We start from the raw sequence: 19520 nt of genomic DNA on the forward strand, positions 1-19520 counted from the left end.
AAGGCGATTAAATCTCGGATACAATTCAACACCCCTCCCCCCCGATGATTGAGGGGGAATTGTTTTTGCAAAAATGAAAGAAAAAACATGCAAAAATTGTTAAGAAACTAAGACAAACCTCTGAGTAATGACCAAAGGAAATCAAATTAAGAATTTCTCAAAAATAAAATTCAAAACACCCAATAAAATTGACAAAGACTCTATAAGACTGTAAACAAGCTTAAGAAATCATAAAAACAAAAAATTTGGACTTAAATAAGAGAAACCCTAGATTTTTCAAAAAAATTACAGGGTTGTACATGTCATCAATTTGATTCAGTGCACATATGCACTGGTGCTAAGGACTAAGTGTGAAAATATGCACTTTGTTACTAAAGATAAAATGTGCAGTTTGAGAAAATTTTAGAAAAAATAAAAACAAAGGTCTCATACCAGGAATTGAAATTCTTAAAAGGGTCTAAAGGTGTCAAGGGTCACAACAGGACACAATGGATCACTCTCATTCACCGGTATGGTTTCCAATTTGTTAGGCGGACAAATCAATTCTTGCTAACAAGAAGGATCTCCCTAGATTTCCAACAAAGCCTAGTAACAAACATCAAAATAATTGCTACCTTTCTTTAGCCTATAACTGAAACATGAAACATGTAGTGCATGAAGAATCACTTACCTATTAGTGATGTGCTTGTAGAATTCCTTTCATTACCTTCCATAACTAGCTTTTCCTCAATGCCTTAGAGGCTTTCCCAATGCTTTCTAGAGCTTCTCCAAATGATGCTCCAAAAGAGATCTACATAGACAAAAACATTCAAAGGGATCAAAGCATCTCACATATAAAATAAAAGGTAAATGAAATCCCTAACTTAATATACAACATATAGTTGAATCAATAATTAGTTATAAACCATGCGAGTGATCAAGGAATATCACAAATAACATCAAAATAGATGCAATTAGGAAATAACAACTACTTTGTATGCATTTCAAAGGAGAATACGCTTATAACATGGTTGCCTTGATGTCACAAGCCTCTTCCATAGTATTTGTTCCTTCCCTTGATGACAAACACTTCAGACCCAAAATCAACAACATAAGTTTACAAATCCAAGTCCCTCCCATCCTCTAGTCTTATGCTCAATTTATAGACAAGAGGAGGAGGTTTCTAGTTCCTCATCTCAAGGGATATGATGCTTAAGAGGAGATTAGTTCCATGAACCAAGGGATGAGGCGTAGTTATGTATTAGTTTGAGGTTTCGAATTTGGATAAGATTACTCCATGAAAGCTTCTATAATTTTTTATTTTTATTTTTACTTGCGTGAACAATATTTCACAGTTTATAGTGGAAGACAATGAGCATAATTGCACAGGCCATAATGGTAGAAACTACACGTGTGCAAGTAATGGTTAGGGAAACTGAGTAGATACTCAAAAGTGGTTTTCAATCAGTGCAACCAAAAATTCCTTTTTTTTCGTGGCATTTTTTACTTCAATATTCATAGGGGATTCACTTGAGACACTCATCAGATGGAAAGAGATCTGAATCAATAGTCATGGTGACAAAATTTAGTGTAACATGCACCTTGGTTTGTTGTTGCATACAACTAACACTTGGAAATTCCAGCATGACCCATGCGGTCCCTTCTATGATTTCCATGTCACATTTGTACTTGGTGGTTTGAACAATGGAGATTGAGTTTGGGTCATCAAAGAGCCTATATTTAGTTGGAACAAAACTTAGCCATATGCCCTAACCCTCCATTGTTCAGTTGACTGACATTTTTTTTGGTGTTCACCAGGGTACCACTCTAAGGGTTTCAAGGTATCAATGGTTTTTCTTGAATTATGTGGCCACTTGGCCCTCATTAAACCTATAATTTCCTAATTAGGATGCTTGTCATCTCCACGAGGTAGGCTCGCACATGTATAATGTCTGATGTTTTTGCTCAACATTATATATTTCTTGTCATTTTCGCTTCTTCTCTGAAACTATGCTTAACTAATTGGTATGTCTTGTAGGCCTTGAGAAACATTAGTGTTTCCATGGTAGGTTTTGGATAATAGGTGCAAGTTCTTGGCAAACGAAGGGTTTCAAATTTGAAATCAGGTTTCTTGTTTCACATAGGACTACAGAGGTAATGTTTGGAACTTCTATGACCATTCTAGTTAAGAATTTTGGCCTTTTCATCAATTTGAAATTTTAATCTAGGTTTTCACAAACCCTTTTCTTGATTCCAGATTCTAACGAATTCTACCTTGTAGTGCTAGCTTTGGTGAGAGCACATGTAATGACTCATTTATTAACTCATTTCTTTCATCAAGTTGCTCGATTGTCTAGAGTACGAAGAGAGGGTTGTAAAATTTCCCTTTTATTTAGCCACGACTCTTAGGTATTCAATTGTTATGTGATGGAGAACTTGGGAATTTATTTGATTCTTAATTTCTATTAAGGGTTAAGACCCATCTGGATATGGCTGCTCTACTGAGGTCATTTTCATTTTTCTCTGTTGTTTAGATTTTTTATTTTTGCACTTGTGATTTTAACTAAAACCCCAACGTAGTATCTTTAACTAATTTCCAACATTTGTTTGTATATAACTTGCCTATAATGACTACACTAACCCTTATGTTCTCTTATGCGTATAGGGTTGGAACGAATGCCAAACTTGGCTTGTGACAATTATAACTTTCAAATTATTTTCCTCATCTTCATACTGTAGTTTTTCTTCTTTCATTGACCATTGGAAATTTCTAATTCCAACTTACCCATTGTTACATATAGGGTTCTTGGTGCAAGAGAGAGTAATTCTCGCTAGAGTAAGAAGTTTAACTTCTTTTTCAACACTTTGAATTTTTCTTCACTGTAATACATGTCAACTTCCTACCAATTTCATACTATGTATGCCTAAGCTAAGGGTTAGCAAATTTTTTCTCAAACCCTAAACAGGGTTTCTTTAAATTTAGGCAGTCTTACTGTACTTACCATATGAGGATTGTAATGCTAGTTAAAACTTTGATTTTTTTTTTCCCATTATTATTAAAGTTATGGTATGGAGCCTCATTTATACTAGAATAAACTCTTAGTTGACTTTGAATGTATATATATATATATATATATATATATATATATATATATATATATATATATATTTATATTGTGCTCATTCATTGTCGCTATGTATTCTTCCTATGTATATACTCTTTTTGGTTGTCTCATAAAGAGACTAGTTATTATGTTTCGTGATACTTTTGGTTATCGTTAAATAGTAGTTGTAGAGACATATTTTCTGTGCCTCCTGTACTTTCTTATTTCAACAAAATTGATGTATAATTTTGTTATGAATGAGTTGTCGCTCTTACAATGTAATTGTATTTATAGTTGTATCCTTCTTTATAACTATTAGGAAATTTGATGGATAATAAGCCTTACTGGTATGTTGACTTGTCTAATTCCTTGATTTGGTATTCGACTATTTTTATGTATCATTCCTACACAAGTTCTCCTAATATATATCAATTCATTCAAGTAATGATATTAATATTGTATGTTCGTTATACAAATACACAATTTCTCCAGAAACTAGAAACTCCTTCATGTGAATTCAAGTATGATATTATCATACTAATAGGCAGGCATAGTATTTGTAAATATACTTTTATTACTTTAGTAATCATCGATTCTCTCTTACCTCATACATATTAAGGGATGCCTCACTTTCACTAAGTGTTTATTTATCTCCAATTATTGATATCAATATTCCTTTATTACTAACTTACAATTTACCTTCAAATTGTTCTTCCTATACCATCATAGTTGTCGCACTTTTCATCATGCATAACTATTATAGGTTCTATACTTGATATTCAAGATTATAGGAAATTAGATTTCAATTTAATTCTCCTATCTACATTCATAACCAAAACAAAACATTTTGGTTCTATAATTTCATGCATGTACAAATATTTTGTGGATAATCAAACCCCTAGCTAGACTTACAAACAAAGGTTTTTAATTCATGTATAGATAGAAACCACTTAATATCTCTTGGTTCTATTTCTAAAAGCTCTAGTTTCTATCTATATACACATATTTTACTCATAAATATTGAATGTAATTTTGATATTGTTAAATCATACTTGTAGTTTGCGTCAGTTAAAAGAATATAATCCAGGAATGCATTCTCATGCAAATAATATGTCTATTTCTTTAGCAAGGATTTATTCCATTGAAACATAGTACATGTATAACATTTCATAAATAAATCACTCTTCTTATACATCTCATCTCCCATTTAATGCATGTAGTCATTTATACCATACAAGTATCCTCTTTATTTTCTATGCATTGAACTCTATAAACATATAACCTCTACTACCTCAATTGGTTTATAACAATATTCGTTAGGCTATCATGCCAACACACATGCAGTTGGAATCAATAGTCAATATATATGTTCTATATTAGGAATAAAACTAGATTATTTATGAACACTAATTTGTATATTCAAAGATCGAGACTTGCATGCAACTTCTGTAAGTACAAATCATTCCATTTGCATACCATTTATCTAATGTTCCTTGGTTAATAATTTGATCTCTTATTTATACAAATGATAACGTTATACAAAAATCATAACCTGTATACAAACATATAATTATTTCTGCGAAAGTTATTATATCATAAGAATATTCTTATGCATGTATGCAACCATTTGATATCATAAAACAATAACATAGATATATACAATAATTTTGTATGCAAGTTGCAACAATATTTATATTAAATAAATTCAGAATAATAATCACTCGTTTCTATTATGTAAATTGATAACAATAAATAACTCAATATTAACCATAGAATAATGGAATAATTTCATTTAACCAAACGCTTGGGGAATATTTAGGAACAAAGCACGTTTTACCCAACCATGAACTATATCCAATAGTTCCAACCAAACTAAGACCTTCTTGCCTTCAAGAATTAACACTCTTTGGTTCTTGTTACAAATCAAACTAGCAGGGGGCCTAAAAGAGACTCTTAAAGGGAAAACTACTAGGTCACGGGAAACAATGGAGACTTAGCCCACTGTCACGTTAGCTAAGACTCCCTACCCTTTACGGACTTTCACCGATGGGAGGAGACCCAATATATGGAAATCACTTGTGAAGGATGAATCAAAAAATGGATGTGAAGTGACCTTAATGATCATTTTACTAGAAGGGTGTTAAGAATGTAGATTACCTACTCTTCAAGCAATCTACAAATATTTCTAGGATAAGGAGGCGAGGATTTGAGGGATAGGTTAGAGGAATATGCCTTGTAAAGGAGTTTCACAATCCTAAAATCCTTATTGAACTTGACTTCCTGAATGGTTCTTGACGAATTGACCTTTCAAAGGTATGGGACCACACAGGACCAAATGGATGCAACCAAGGTTAGGGGGATAGAACATAACAACCAATGATGTTCTTAACCCAGACAAAGAAGGGGAAAGGATCAAAGCTAGAGATTCCAATTGAAAGTGTCAAATTTATCCTAATGAGGTGCTATCCTAGGGAATACTAGGGAAACGTTTGATCTCAGAGTTAGGGCTTGGGTTATATTACAACTCCATCGTCGGAATGGCTTGAAATTTGGAGGAGGCCTTGAGGACACACCAACGTAGGAGAGGATAGGAGATAAAAGATTTTCTTTGGCTACTTTGTATGGAAATTGATGCCCTAGGTAACCCAAATTGGCTAGAATTAGAAAAGAAAAGGGAAAGGTGGATAATTATTTTCTTTGAGTGATAACCTATTGGTGGACCAGTGCCTAATCCATTGGGGAGAATGGAGTCTAGGAGAATGATGAGAAGGGAACTCGTATTTCAGTCAAGGAGGCCTTAAGGACTACTTCTCTTAGTCTTTAGGAAAAGAAGAAGATACCTTAAAATATTTAATACTTCACTTGGAAAAAGAGATGGCTTATCAAGATAAATTCCCTAGTGGAATTATCCCTAGGAGATTTCATTCACATACATTTCCCAAACATCGATAGATGTTATATAGAAACAATAATTATTATAGCAAAAATCCCATTCAATGCATATGACGAAAGTAAATAAAAAATATCATTAAAAGTTTGTACTTACATGTAATATAACATATCCAACCATAAACAATTTGACAATAAAGAATCTACAAGATAAAATTCTTCAATCCAAACATCAAAATTCATCCATGCTCGAATTCTTAATCCCAGAAAAAGTGCGAAATTCTCTAAAGAGAAGAGTGATCCAATCGAAAGTGGTGATGAGAAAATGAACTCATCTCACTTATATTTATGCACTAATTAGGAGTTTGAATTAGTCTCTTAGGCCTACATAAGCCCCAAAAATAAAATAATGTGCTAATAACCTAAATTTTGGTGGCAAGCCCACAAAACTAGCTCATGAATGAAATAATAAGCCTCTCAAGAGGTCAAATGATAAATAATACATGTAGTAGGGCCCTCCAAGAGGCTTGATGAGGTCCATAGGTGCCATAATGAAGACTAGGACCCTCAAAAGTGATGGATAAGAGGGTGCCTCCTTGTTCTCCTAACAATAAACATGTGGTGCTCCTAGTGGGTGTGGGTCTCCAAATGAGTTGAAGGTGTATGTATACCATCGGTAAGGGCTCGGATGAGGGTGTAGGTTATGCCACATCATCCTACAAGTCTTGGGTTAGCTTCCAACTGCATGGTACATCTGTGGGGTTAGCTAAGAAAAGGTGAACTAGGTGCATCTTCCTCGTCCAATAGGTGGATCTTGAGCCAATCTCTGAACATCTCTCAGGATCCATGGAGTGTTTTCTACTACTGTGGAGGCCCATGGCTCTTAACACACACCCTACATGTGCTAGTGTATCCATCTGGAGATTTAGGACCCCGTATAGGGAGACCAAACCTAAGATGGATACCACCTTGCAATCCTGCATAGGATCCAATGCATTCCCTAGTCTTCCGGTACAACAAGTCATCAAAGAAATTGAATAAAAGAGATCACAAGCCATGGACCATAGGTGGGAAATTCATAATGGCTTGTCCTTCCATAATGGTATTTAGCATGTGCTAATATCTCCAAACTCCAAATGGGGCTAACTAAGTATCCCATTAGGTGGTTTCTACTTTTAAAGGGGATAATATGTCCAAGGTACATCCTTTAAAAGGTGGTGGCATGTGATAAATAGGTGAATGGAATATGGAATGAGAATAGGAAACCCCGGGCCACATGTTGGGGTACAAGGGCAGCTAGTCAAAGGGAATCCCACATTTGGGTATATAATGTATAGGAGGGAGAAATCATGGTACATGGGGTGCCTCAACCTTGATTTTTCCACCCTTATTTATATGTCTTTTTCATTTTTATGGTCTTTCTTTAATTAAATGCTCCGGACTCAAGGGGTAAGAGCACAATGTGTGAGATATAGGAGTGGATGCCCCCTTTTAAGGTAGGGTGGTTCATTTCCCACCAGGGGTTGGGACAATCATGGGTTCCTATATGATGAAGGAGGCCCATAGAACTTGTAGGAATCAGGGTCATGGCCATGATGATGGGGTAGAAATCATGTATTGGATTTTTCCCATGTGCTAAATTTGTTTGTATCGACCATCTTTTGCATTTTGTGGTACATTTTCCTATTGAATGTGGCCAATTATGCTTTTAATTTTCTTTTCAGCTACATCAACCTTCATGGAATTATTCCAGGCCTACCCAAGGTGTGGGTAAGGGGAAGGGGAGAGCTAACCATATGTGGAACCAATGGAAGAATGTGGACCCAGGTGGGAGAAATGATGAATGGGGTAATAATGAGTGGAAAGGGGGTCATATATGCTGATGAGGGAGCGGGATCACGCAACCAAAACCAGGGTTTCCCATGAAATACCATCCATAAAGCCAAATGGTTAGTAAAAGAGATCCCATGGGATTAGAATCCAAGGTTAATATACAAAAATGGGTGTAAGGGACAAGAGCACAGACCTATCCCATTCCTTCTGCTGAATCCACCCATTAATCCATGCCCATATGTGTCCATGATAAGCAAACTACAATACTTAATTACCAAATGACAAGGCATACCTTTAGATTTTGGAGGCCCACCTTCAAACATACGATCATGACAGATGGGTGAGGGACCACATGGATGGCTTAGGTGGTGGAGAATTGGACAACGAGCTAGTTGGTGGCTGTAAGGGTTGCTAGTTGCCAGGTGAGGACCATCTTGGAGATTTTTTTTCTCCAAGGGATATCACCCATGAAATGGTGGGTAACATCTATATCCAAATGGGACGTGATCTCTCTAAGAAGTGGATGAAGCTACTCAAACGAGAGGTCACGAGAACTCCAAAAATATCTTGGTTACTACAGACCTGCTATCTACACATATCAACGATTGAACCCATGGGGCATCATGTTTTTCATGGTGTCTTGTGATCACCCATTATTAGTGTTAGGCTGTAAAGTCAACAAAAAAATAAAATATGAAAATTTTAATATAAATTCATCTAATATACCATGAAAAGTATCATATGAGGCTAGTTCTAATCCAAAACCAACATGCGATGCATCCTACTCTAACATGCATAACATAGAATGTCAAGTGCTAGGTATAATAATAGACCCAATGCAACCAAGATGTCAATTGATTAATACAAGAATGCATCCTTCCATGATTATTTTTGCAACAGACCTGGCAATACAAATGGGAACAATGATATGAGGAGTTACAAGGGAGGGAGGTGGGAAAATAAGAGACCCACATGCCATAGAAAGGAACCCTAGAAGAAGGAAATTACACCAGTCGAGAGGATTGGATTTGATCCTCTAACCAGGAGATGGAAAAGTCAATGACCAAGTATATGAATCTTTGATGAAGAACTATCTCGGGCCTATCTTACTTAGGGTAAGAATGAGTGAAAGACTTATACATGTTTAGGGTGATACTATTTTGGTCATTGGGAAAACAAGAAGTGGACCCATCATCGTATTTGGGGAAAAACCATGATTCTTGGTCCTTCATAGGGGAAAGCAACTCTTCATCAAGACTAGGGGAATGAACATCATCACAGACATCTATTTCTAGGGAAGGGGAGAAATGCTCAAACATGAAGAAAAAACATTTATTGGTGGCATGGCCTAGGGAAGCATCTTCCTCAATTTATTATATATTAGAGTCATTAGAATTACCCAAAATCTCAGAAGGCTCTTCTTTGATTGAATGATCTTGGAACATAAATGAGAGACCTTTCCAACCACTAGCAAGGGATTCATAAGGACCAACATTGTTATTCAGAAGGGGCAGATCATTTTCTTCTTCCATGAGCTGATTATTATGGACTTGAGAAACCATGGGGTTTTCATTTCTATAATCATACACAATTCCCCAATCAACAACCCAAAATTCAATCATAGATCCTTTGTTTATTCGATTACCATGATCTTCCTCAGAATCCTCGCATTCTTCACTATATATTTGGTGTTGGTTAGGATGTCATTCATTCTCTTCTTTAGATAGGGAGGAATTTTCCTCCTTTATCGATTCCAAAAGAATGATCTCCAAGGTATTTACTACATGATTTTGATAAAATGCCTCAAGAAGAAATTCATCAGTAGGACTCTCTTTATATTAACTGTTCCTGTTACGGAAACTTTCCGATTGCTCATAGTAGTGGGAGAAAATATCTTGGGAGTTATATGTGGCCATCATTCTTATGTAATAATTTTCATATTCCATCATCCATTCCTGCAATGTCTGAGGGATCTTGGGGTTGAGATCTTCCTCATTATCCTTAGAGGACACACTTTCTAATTCATGAGCCTCTCCTTTGGCACCATAATTAAAGTATGCATCAATAAGAGACTCTTCCTCAAGCATACAACCATATTCAATAACTTCCTCTTCTCGAAGGTCCATATCTAACATTTGGGATATGTCTTCATGAGATTGGAAACTCAACCCTTCATGCAACAAGAAGCACATAGTCAACATCAGAAGAGAAGGAATGGTTTTAGGTTTACATGACTCAAGACAATTGGTACTTGGGGAAATGAATAGGACAAACAATCTGATTTTTTCACAAGGTTGAGTTATATTTTTCTTTGAAAGGCACCCTATGAACCTTACCACATGGTTGCCTGCAAAATGTGGATCCCCATCGAACATTGGCTTATTCTTTATGGATTTTGGTGAAGGATATCTTCGGTTCCCTTTCATATCTATGGAAGGAATATATGTGGTCAACATGTTGCTGGGTCCTTAATGACATGGGAGTCGCGAGGGTGAATGAAATTGCCTTAAAAAATGCTTGCTTCACCCTACAAGAATTGGCTTTGAAGCTTAATGAAGAACTAGGTCTTCGTTCTTCCAATGGAGACACCAATAATGTTATGTCAATATGTCGTATGGGGAACCAAACACACATTTCTTGTCCTTAAAATTGGCACCAAAATTTTACTTCTCAAACTAACAGGGGGCCTAAAAGGGACTCCTAAAGGGACAACTACTAGTTCAAGGGAAACAATGAAGACTTAGCCCACTATCACCTCAACTCAGACTCCCTACTCTTTACTGACCTTCACTGATGGGAGGAGACCCAGTATATGGAAGTCTCTTGTGAAGGATGAATCAAAAAATGGCTATGAAGTGATATTAATGGTCCTTTTCCTAGAAAGGGGTTAAGAAAGGATCTTACTTACTCTTCAAGCAAGGTACAAAGATTCCTAGGATAATGAGGTGAGGATTTTGAGGGTTAGGTTAGAGGAATATTCCTTGTAAAGGAGTTTCCTAATCCTAAATTTTTTATTGAACTTGACTTCTCAAATGGTTCTTGAAGAATTGACCTTTCAAAGGTATGGGACCACACAGAACCAAATGGAGCCAATCTAGGTTAGGGAGAGAGAATCTAGCAACCAATGATGTTTTTATAACCCAAACAAGGGGAAGGATCAAATCAAGGATTTCAAAATGAAAGTTTCAAATTGATCCTAATGAGGTGCTAGCCTAGAAAATACCAAGGCAATGTTTGATCTCAGAGCTAGGGCTTGGGTTATCTCACAACTCCACCATCAAAATGGATTCAAATTTGGAGGATGGCTTGAGGACACACTTGCGAAGTAGAGTCTAAGAGATTGAACTTTTTCTTTGGCTATTCTATCGGGAAAGTGATGCCCTAGGTGACCTAACTTGGATAGACCTAGAAGTGAAACGGAAAAGGTGGAGAAATATGTTCTTTGAGTGATCACCTATTTTCGGACCAATGCCTAATCCCTTAGGGAGAATGGAGTCTAGGAGAACTATGAGAAAGTTACTCATATTTTAGTCAAGGAGGCCTTAAGGACCACTTCACTTAACCTTTAGGCAAAGAAGAAGAGACATCAAAATATTTTATACTTTGCTTGGAAAAAGAGATGGCTTATCAAGACAAATTCATCGTTGGAATTATCCCTAGGAGATTTCATTCACTTGCATGGCCCAAACATTGAGATATGCTATATAGAAACAATAATTCCACAAATTTGCAATTATGCATGCAACAATTATCCCTTTTTATAGCGAAAATACCATTTAATTAATATGACAAAAGTAAAGCAATAATAATATTAAAAATTTTAACTTACAAGTAATAGAAAATATCCAATCATCAAAAATTTGACAATAAAGAAGCTCCAATATAAAATACTCCAATCCAAACATCAAAATTCATCCATGCTCCAATTCTTCATCCTACAAGTTCAGGGTCAGCTTCCAAGTGCATGGTCTTTTCGTGGGGCTGGTTGGGCAAAGGTGAACCAGGTGCATCTTCCTCATCTAATAGGTGGATCTCGAGCCAGTATTTGAACATCTCCGAGGATCCATGAAGTGATGTCTACTATTGTGGAGGCCCATGGTTCTCAACACACACCCTACATGTTCCAATGTATCCCTTTGGAGAGTTAGGACCTGGTATAGGGAGACCAAACCCAAGATGGAGAGCACCTGCAATCTTGCATATGATCCAATGTGTCCCCTAGCCTTCCAGTACAACAAGTCATAAAAGAAATAAAGTAAATGAGCTTACAAAACATGGACCATGGGTGGGGACTTCATAATGGCATGCCCTTCCATAATGGGCTTTGGCATGTGCTAATGCCTCCAAACTCCAAATGGGGTTAACCAATTATCCCATTTGGTGGTTTCTAATTTTAAAGGGGATAATATGTCCAAGGTACATCCTTCAAAAGGTGGTGGCATGTGATAAAGAGGTGAATGGAATAGGGAATGAGAAGGGGCAGCCTCGGGCCACATGTTGGGGTACAAGAGTATCTAGTAAAAGGGAAGCCCACACTTGGGTATATAATGAATAGGAGGGAGAAATTGTGGTACATGAGGTGCCCCGAACTTGATTTTTGCATCCTTCATTATATGCCTTTTTCCTTTTTATGGTCTTTCTTTAATTAACTACTCAGGGCTCAAGGGGTAAGAGCATGATGTGTGAGATATAGCAGTGGATACCCCCTTTTAAGGTAGGGTGGTTCATTGCCAACCGGGGTTGGGACAATCATGGGTTCCTATATGATGAAGGAGGCCCATAGAACCTGTAGTAACCATGGTGATGACCATGATGATTGGGTAAAGCTCATGTATTGGATTTTTCCCACATGTTAAATGTGTTTGTCCCAACCATATTTTTCCTTTTTTGGCACATTTTCCTGTTGAATGTGGTCAATTATGCTTTTACTTTTCTTTTCAGCTGCATCAACCTCCAGGGAATCGTTCGAGGCTTGACCCAAGGTGTGGGAAAGGGGAAGGATAGAGATAGCCCTATGTGGACCCATTGGAGGAATGTGGACCCAAGTGGGAGAAATGATGAATTGGGTAATAATGAGTGGAAAAGGGGTAATATATGTGGATGAGGGAGTGAGACAACACAACGAAAACCAGGGTTTCCCATGAAATAGCATCCCTAAAGACAAATGGTCAGTAAAAGAGATCCCATGGGATTATAATCCAAGGTTAATATCCAAAAATGCATTCAAGAGACAAGATCACAGACCTAGACCATTAGTTCCAGCAAATCCCGCCATTAATCCATGCTTAGAAGTGTCCATGGTAAGAAAACTATAATACTCAATTACCAAATGACAAGGCATACATTTAGGTTCAAGAACCTCACCTTCAAACATACGATGATGATAGATGGGTGAGGTACCACATGGCTAGATCAGGTAGTGGAGAATTGACACAATGAGTTAGTTGGTGGCTGCAAGGGGATGCTGGTTGTCGACTGAGGACCATCTTGTATTTTTTTTTCCTAGGGATATCACCCATGAAATGGTGGGTAACAGTTCCTAGGTGGTTTATTTTATAGATTTCTTCCCAATATATTTTCATGAGTGTCCTGCTTTAAAGTCTACCATACTTTTGCCCAAGAGTTTTTGCTTTAATTTTTTTTTCCAAAAGGATTATTTTCTTTTTCTTTAAAGCATGCACTTCTCTCCTTCAGTTATTTATCCAATTTTTCCCCACTTAGTATTTCTATCCAACTATGTGATTAACATAATATTTCTCTCCCATTATGTTAATATTTTTTTAAATTATTTTCTCCTAGGAATTTTTAGCAGACTTTTAGGGAAGTTCCAACATGTGGACATTAACCATCAACAAGTTTTCATGACTTGGAAATAAATCTTCTAAAATCTAGTGCTCTTTCCTAAATATTTCCAAACGATTTATTTATTAACTCAAATAATAATAAAATATCACATCATCACATAAATCCTATTCGGGCTTCCATGACCATTCAATCCAATAATAGTTCAAAAGTCTAAAAATAGGCAATGTTTGAAAAGAAGAACATAGGGTGTTACATTTAGAGTCCCTCATTGGATGTGTTGGCATTGTGACACAGGTTTGGCACTATGGCATAGGTGTTGTCCTTGATGGAAACTCACTCAAAGGGCAGATCACAGTTCAAGCTCTCAGAATGAAAGAAAATGAGGTATATGCAAGTTCCTCTGAACAAAATCACATATACACGCGGGTATACCGATAAAAAGGCACGTATATGTATGCACGCACTTTCATGAAAAGAAAAGAGCGTACATGTGGGAAAACTTATGATCGGTCCATGGTATTTAGTTCGACATATTTGAACCTGTGGTATTGGTCCTTGGTATTGCATCCAAAGTGTTGAACCCAGGTATTGAGTCCCTAGTATTGGATCTCTATGGTTTTGGACCATGGTTTGAGTAAGGCATAAGTCTATAAAAAGGGAAGGAGATAATTTGGAAAGGATCAAATGTAGTATTGAATATCTTATGAAGAGTAAGATCTAGAATACTGTCATTGGGTTATGGTGCATAACTAGATCTGAATCAAGGAGGAACCTGAGCGCAAGGAGAAGGATAAGTTCTATTGATGGGTCAAGATCTTAAGGCGATTTGAAGAGAAGTATCTTTGTGTAATTTTTGATCTGTTATATTTGGCGCATGACGTGATCTACAAATATGATAATCTGGGTATAACTAATGTCTGAATAAGGAAAAAGGATAAACTATCTTTTATAGATCTGTACGCAGGTTCAGCGCAGCAGAGGCGCGTATACACGCTGGTTAACTAACTTAAAACAACATATACGCTGGCTGACCTTGATATAGAAGCGTATGCACGCAGGTTTCACATATTGAAGTAGTGTACATCTCATGAAATATGTTTTAGCTGCTTCTGTTTATTGTTGTAGTGTTCTGGGTTCAGAATTGGTGTTTGGTTACTGGTACTGTTTTTTGGTTACAACATTTTGAGAAGTTATTGGTTGATTCCGTATTTTTTTGTACAAAGGAGTTTGGTTAATACAGATATACTTGATGTTTGATTGATATTCATGGATCCAAAATTTATGAAACGTTGTCCCTGGAAGAAAAGAGAAGGTTGTAGCCTTCTGTAGGTCAGCACCTATGTACTAGTACCTCAACTAGTACAAGAGCTAAGGGGGTTGTAGCTCCCTTCAAGGAGAAGCTGGAGAACGAGAGAAGGTTGTAGCCTTTTGCAGGTAGCAGCCTGCGTACTAGTATAAGACTACACTAGTACAAAAACATTGTAAAAAGAATTTTCTAATTGAAAGAAGATAGAGACGAATTGCAGCAGGTGGTTTTCACCCACATTGGGTTTCCACCTTATATCTTGTGTTCTTATGTGTTATTGCATGTTCTGTTTTACTATTCCTGGTTACTGTTCATATGGTTTGATGCACATATTAATGATCAGCATCTGAAGAATAATTTAAATTACAAGTCTGCTTATATACGCTTGTTTCCTTAACTAAAGTTGCATACATACACGGTATTTACTAACTGAAGGAGCGTATACAAATCTGATTGTGAAATGAAAGATAATTAACCTTATAATACTGATTCACCCCCCCTCTCAGTATTATTCCGAACAATTGGTATCAGAGCAGGTCCTTTAGAAGAAGCTTGATCGCTTGAAGGAAGATATATCATCATGAGAAACTATGAAAAAGAAGCATCAATCAGGCCACCAATTTTTGATGGGAGCAACTTCGTCTATTTGAAGGTAAGAATCACTACCTATCTTCAATCTCTTGGTACAGAAGTTTGGGATATTGTGGAAACAGGATACACTTTTCCATCAACAACTCCTATAGATACAGCTGGTAAGAAGTAGTATGAAACAAATGCAAAGGCTGTCAATACTCTATTAGGGAGCCTATCTCAATCAGAATTCATCAAGGTTATGCAGCTCAAAATCGCAAAAGAAATATGGGACAAGATAGTTCTAAGCTATGAAGGAGATGAACAGGTAAAACGAGCAAAACTACAAACTCTCAGAATTCAATATGAAAATCTCGGAATGCACAATGATGAAAGCATGGCTAACTACTTCCTACGTATAGATGATATTGTTAATTGTATGAAAAACTTGGGTGAAGAAATAAAGAAGTTGTTTTGGTTGAAAAGGTTCTAAGATCTTTGTCTCCTAAGTTTGATTCAAAGGTTTCTGCCATAGAAGAAAAATAGAATCTACAGAGCATTACCATGTCAGAGCTGCACGGAATTCTAACAGCTTACGAAATGAGAAAAAGGGGACCATCAGACAGGAGAGAAGCTGCATTCAAAGCCTCAAGAAAAGGAGATTACAATGAGTCAGGACATTGTTGGAAATAATACTGAGAGGGGGGGTGAATTAGTATTATCTAATTCTTTTAATAAATCTTCTTTATTTGTTCTTTGAATTATTTTTGCATGTCAGTACCATAAAATAATGAGCATGAATAAAAGAAAACACATAGTCACACCTAAGAACACAAGATGTAAGGTGGAAACCCAATGTGGGTGAAAACCACCTGCTGCAATATGTCTCTATCTTCTTTCAAATTAGAAACTCCTTTTACAATGGTTTTGTACTGGTGCAGTCCTTTACCAGTACGCAGGCTGCAACCTGCAGAGAGCTACAACTCTCTCTCTCGTTTTCCAGTCTCTCCTGGAAGGGAGCTACAACCCCCTACTTCTTTTCTTACAAGGACCACTTTTCATAAATTTTCAAACTGGATCCATAAGCATCAAATGATCATCAAGTATAAGAGAATCACCCAATCAACTGTAGTAACCAGATCAACAATAATAGGACCAAACCCAGAACACAACAATGATAAACAAATATCTTAAGAGAAGTAAGCACCCTGCTCAACTGCTCGCCTGCTTACGTAAGCACCCTGCTCAACTGCTGGCCTGCTTACTGTACTCACCCTGCTCAACTGCTTGCCTGCTTACAGTACGCACCCTGCTCAACTGCTAGCCTGCTTATGTACGCACCCTGCTCAACTGCTAGCCTGCGTACCTCGCTCTGAGTCCATTGAACTGCCTGCGGACCTCCGCACCTGCAACCCTTCTGTGCCTGCGTATGTACGCACCTGCAACCCTTCTGTGCCTGCGTATGTACGCACCTACAGCCTTTCTGTGCCTGCGTACCTCCGCACCTTCAACCCTTCTATGCCTGCGTACCTCCGCACCTGCAACCCTTCTGTGCCTGCGTACCGGCGCACCTGAAACGCTTCGTTCCTGCGTACGTACGCACTTTTCTTTCACTGTACCTACGTACCTTCGGGCATAGATGATTTCAAGACTTTAGAAATAACCCAGATAGTCAGATCTACAGATCTGAACATGCGCCGAAGAGATCTCAGTCCATCAATAGATTCGCCTTATTTAGATCTAGACCAGATCTAGCCCATGTAAGATATTCAACCCAAAACATGCTCAAGCCAAATGATCTCCTTTGCTTTATATAGGAAAGCTCTTCCTTAAAACATGGATCAATACCACGAGCCGACACCATAATAACCCAATACCGTCGGCTAAATACCAAGAGTAAAACATAAGAAAACCCCACATGTGAATTTCTTTGCCTTGAAATGTGTGCACTGGGGGTACGCACCTCCTGAACGGGATAACTACGGGTATGTACGCACTTTATGTAACACTGACCTGCGTGTACGCACCTTATGTAAGGTGTACCTGCGTACCCCTTATTTTCTTCAATATTTGATAGTTGATCATCAATCTGTGCTGCTGACTTGAAGTACTGTGATCTATCACCTGAATGGGTTGCCATCAAGGACAACACTTTAGCCATAATGCCAACAATCTCCCCCTTTGGACTTGATGGAAACCTCAAGACTTCAGCTTCATTCTCCCCCTTTGACATCAAGGGCAAAGGGTTTTGCTCCCCCTAAGAACATGCTCCCCCTGAATATGAACCAGATATGCAACGAGGAACCATAATCCACCATGAAAGAGATAGAGACATATTGCAGCTACTTCCAATATCTCCTTTTGCACATCCTCCATAATGCCAACAATGCATTATATGCTCCCCCTGAACCTGTACCATCAATCAGAAGAGGTTCAGCAATAAGATGATGCATCAACAACCCCCAGCTTTTGCCTGAGGTATTCAAAAGTGTCCCTGGGCAATGGTTTGGTGAGAATATCAGCAACTTGTTCCTTAGAAGGAACATACTCCAACTTGACCTTCTGTTCAAGCACTTGTTCCCGGAGAAAATGATACTTGATTGGTATGTGCTTGGTTTTTGAATGCATAACAGGATTCTTTGAGATGCTGATTGCACTTGTGTTATCACATAAGATGGGGATTGGTGGTGTACAAGTGATTTGAAAATCCTGCAAAGTCTGCATCATCCAAAGGAGTTGGGTGCAACAAGATGCAGCAACAACATATTCCGCTTCAGCTGTAGACAAGGCAATCGAACTCTGTTTCTTGCTGAACCAAGATACCAGTCTGGAACCCATAAAGAACGCACCACCACTTGTGCTTTTCCTGTCATCCACGCTTCCGGCCCAATCTGCATCTGTATAAGCATGAAGTGTAAGATTTGTATCTCTAGGATACCATAAGCCATAATTTTGAGTCCCTTGAAGATATTTGAAAATTCTCTTCACTGCCTGAAGATGAGTCTCCTTCGGATTTGCCTGAAATCTTCCAACTATTCCAACTGCATGCATGATGTCCGGTCGGGTACCTGTCAAATAAAGTAAACTTCCAATCATAGATCTGTAGGTTGGTTGATGTACTGCTGCAGATTCATCATTTGCACTGAGGCTACATCCTGTGACCATGGGTGTACATACTGGTTTTGCATCTTCCATACCATATTTCTTCAAAATCTGTTTGAGATACTTGGTTTGAGATAAAAAGATTCCTCCTTCTTTTTGTTGGATTTGCAAACCAAGGAAATATGTCAGTTCTCCTAGCAAGGACATTTCAAATTCTTTCTGCATGACCAAGGCAAAACTTTGACTCATAGCTTCTTCATTGCTCCCAAAAATAATGTCATCTACATACACAACAAGTATTAGCAATTTGTCATTTTCAACTTTTATATAAAGATTGCTATCTGCTGATCCTTTTGAAAAGCCTTGTTGATGAAGATATTTGTCCAAACGGTAGTACCAAGCCCTTGGAGCTTGTTTGAGACCATAGAGAGCCTTTTCAATCTGCATACAAGATTTGGATCATTTCCAAGAATGAACCCATCTGGCTGTTCAATGTACACTTCTTCTTCCAAGTCTCCATTCAGAAAGGCTGATTTCACGTCCATTTGAAATACTTTGAAGTTTTGAAAACTTGAGAGAGCAAGGAACATTCGGATGGCCTCAAGTCTTGCAACAGGAGCAAAGGTTTCTTCAAAGTCTATTCCTTCTTGCTGCGCATACCCTTTACAAACAAGTCTGGCTTTGTTTCTAATTACTTCTCCATTTTCATTCAATTTATTTTTGAAGACCCATTTTTTTCCGATAACATTCTTATCTTTTGGTCTAGGAACCAGCTCCCAAGTGTTGTTCTTTTCGATCTGCTCAAGTTCTTCATCCATTGCTTTCACCCAACATTCATCTTTGCATGCCTCTTTCACATTTTGTGGTTCAGTAGAGGAGAGTAATGCCAAATAGCTTGAAGCTTCTGCAACTGTTCTTCTTGTTTGTACACC

The sequence above is a fragment of the Pinus tabuliformis genome, chromosome 2_1 (genome assembly GCF_031772625.1).
Source record: "Pinus tabuliformis cultivar Carrire ecotype Pingquan chromosome 2_1, CPIR1, whole genome shotgun sequence".
NCBI lineage: Eukaryota > Viridiplantae > Streptophyta > Pinopsida > Pinales > Pinaceae > Pinus > Pinus tabuliformis.